This window comes from Eucalyptus grandis, chromosome 3 (assembly GCF_016545825.1).
Source record: "Eucalyptus grandis isolate ANBG69807.140 chromosome 3, ASM1654582v1, whole genome shotgun sequence".
Taxonomy (NCBI): Eukaryota; Viridiplantae; Streptophyta; class Magnoliopsida; order Myrtales; family Myrtaceae; genus Eucalyptus; species Eucalyptus grandis.
In genome coordinates this window covers 53,857,759-53,861,327 of record NC_052614.1, presented here as the reverse complement: position 1 = coordinate 53,861,327, position 3,569 = coordinate 53,857,759, and positions in this window count along the sequence as shown.

The following is a 3,569-nucleotide window of genomic DNA, read 5'->3' as shown; positions in this document are numbered from 1 at the left end:
ATACTCTATCTTGAAGCTAAACTTATTCAGACTGTGTCTAGACCTTAAAACTAAATATGTTCATAACCGGGATATGTTGAGACTCACATCCAGGTTGTAAAATCCACCAGGCAGAAAGACACTCAGACTTTACTTTCGACGGAACATTCTCGACTTTACATTCGAACGTAACAATGTCCAGAACGAGACATAAGTTCGAACGTAACAGATTCAGAACGAAGCATGTTGAGAACAAGACAATTTAACAGAACGTAACACAAGCCCCAAACATATAATGGCTAGTGATTTGGTTTGGATTCTATATCAAGATAGATATGATTTACTCAATCTAATTGATTGATAATTTGATATTGAAGACAAGAACTTTTCAAACAAAGAAACTTTACTTATGGAAAGCAAGATTCTGTTTGTATAGGCGATCGAATTAATTTGGGATTCTACTTCGTCGCTCAACGGCTACTAAATTTTCTTAATACAGATCTGTCTAATTGGTAGATTAGAAGACAATCCTCTAGATACTATCTAACGGCTAGTTTGGAAGTAGTGGAGTATTTAAGAAGATCAAGGACCGATAAGTAAGTAAAAGACGGATTGTAAAATTCCAAAGTCTAAGCGACATTCGATCATACACTTGTCTTTAGTGAGCTTAAATGTTTATGATCATGAGAGAAATACCAAAAGAGTGACTTAGTGAGATAGTGTGATCTACCACTAAGTGTTTGCACTCAAAGTTGTAATATCTTGTTGATTGCATAGTGGAATCCGGCTAGAGGCTACCAGCGTGGAAAAAGTGGACATAGGTTTGATCTAAGCCGGACCACTATAAATTATGTGTTCTTATTCTCTTCCCTGAACTCCTTTATTTTGTTCATAGTTTTATTTAACTGCTAAAGTCTGAATTCGCTCAATTGTTGTTCTTCAGACTTAGTTTCAAAAGCAAAATATTTTACTACATTTCGCGTAAATTTTTCTTCACACCTATTCACCCCCATCTAGGTGTTCATACTAGTACTTTCAATTAGTATCAAAGCCAAGTACTCATTTTATTAAAGTACTTTTACTTTTGAGCTAAAGATCTTCTATGACTAGTACCTTAGCACCAGGATTTATGAAAGGATAGAGCAACAGTAGGCCACCATATTTTGATGGAAATGAATACAGTGTTTGGAAAAACAAAATGAAAACATTCCTAAGATTTAGAGATCCCTTACAATGGGATGTCGTGGAAAAATGAATCAATCCCATCGCTACGTCTACATTAAATAAGAATAGTAAAGACAAAGAAACCAAACCCCCGCTCTTATGTCTCGAACGAAGATGTCCAAAAGAAAGCTCTTGATGCAAAAGCCATTTATTCTTTATATTGCACCTTGTCTCTAAGGAAGTCCGGGATAGACTTCATGTTACTTATGAATGGACTGATCGTGTAAAAGAGACCAAAGTAAACTTCCTACTTGGCCAATATGAATCCTTCAAGATGAAGCCATGAGAGTCAATGGAAATATATTCAATCGTTTTACAGAAATTATAAACGGTTTGGCGTATCAAGGTCATCAAATTTCTTCCCCCAATGAAGGTCAACAAACTTCTGCGAGGTCTCTCAAAAGATTAGAACAATGTCAAGACCTCAATCCGAGAGACTCGGAGGATTATGCCACTTTATGTTGATAAATTGATTGGCACTCTTCAATCCTACGAAGTGGAACAAATCAATGACGAAGATCCCAAAGGTAAGAAGCCCATTGTTTTAAAATCTAACGTTGATTCGATGATACGAGACTCAGAAAATGACATGGACGACAAATAACTTGCTTTTTATCAAGAAATTCAAAAACAGAGTAGAAAAGAAGGAAACTCAGTGGAAGAAGACAATACAAACGAATGGGAGAAAAGAACCAAGAGAGAAGATGACAAGCGAAATATATGTTTGATGGCACATTCAAACTCAGACTCAAAATCGGAATCGAATCAAACTCGGAATCAAAGTCGACTCAAACACGGACTCGAGAATCAAAGTCTGACTTAGATACAGACTCAGAATCCGACAAAGAAGTCGAAGCAAGTCATTCAAAAATTCCTACTAAAGTTCTTAAGTATATAAATGAGCTTTTGTTAAATCTCAAATCTTCTCTTAAAAGGATTTCCAAACTAAAAAATGAGAATTCATGACTTAGGCAACGAGGATTTTCTTGAAAGAAAAGTTTGAAATTTTGCAAAAAGATTTTCTACAAATAAAAGAAAGTCAAGATTTACTTGTCAAGAAAATGATTCTTTAAAAAAGGAATTTTCAAATATTACAACAAAATTTTCAAAGGGTTCAAAAATATTATAGCATATCCTTTCCATACAAGTACCTTACTATAACAAGTCGGGACTTGGCACCACTGCCCTCAATGGCGCAGCTGACTAAGGCTCTCTCCCCCTCACGAATGAGAGAAGTTCGAATCCTCGAGGCGTCGTTAAGGATTCTTATCTAAATACTGCGGTAGTGAGTCCTACAAAGGTCCCCCGGGGTTTGCTTGCGGTTGTCGGCTTACGAGGTTCCCCGGGTTACCAAAAACAAAACAAGTCGGGACTTGGCTTCAATAAGGAAAGTGATTCTCCAATAGATTTTCCTAAAGTCAATGAGAGACTTAGACAAAGACCTCATAGACTTGTGTACAAGAAGCATTTTGAAGGATTGTTACAAAACCTGTTGATCGAATACCTTCAAGTGTTCAAATTGTGGAGACTTAAAACACTTTGAGAAAAAATGTCCTAAAGTTTGGAGACATGTTAAGAAAGATTTGGTAAAAACAACATACTCTACTAACTTTGAAGGACCCAAGAAAATATGGATACAAAGATTGGGTAAAAGCAACATACTCTACTAACTTTGAAGGACCCAAGAAAATATGGATACCAAAGAAAATGTGAGTTGTTTTTGCAGGAAATTAAAAAAAAAAAATTGGTAAGGAAGGTACATTTTTTTCCAATTTGTTTGAGTACATAATTTAAAAATTCTCATTATATTTATATCATCTTCATGCCTTGATTGATTTATATTTTATAATGATCATATTCTTTGATTGGTTTGATTGAAGGAAGAATCGTGTGATTTTTTTAATTTGTGAGTCACGATTTGATTTAATACGTGTGATTGATTTGATTTCCGCTTAGAGACAATTAAATTTATTTGGTTTGATTTTATACTCTCAAATTTTGTCATATTTTCATAAGTGGAATTCTGTCTTACGTGATATTAATTTATTATGCAAAATACTATTTCTTAAATATTCAAGGATGTTATTCTCTCTGATTTTATTGTGCTTTGATTAAGTGAGAATTTTTCAAGATATTATTGTGCATGATGTTCTTTCCTTAAATAATTTATTATGATGAGTTTAGAAAGAATATTTGATTATTTATGGAGATTTCATATTTTGCTCTAACATCAAGGAATGATCCAAATTCATGGATATCAAAAGGAAATGAGTTGATTGCAGGAAATTCTATAGAAAGAATGATCCATTGAATCTATAGAGGCAAAGTGCAATAAAAAAGTATCTCTGAAGAATTGGTGACAAAAG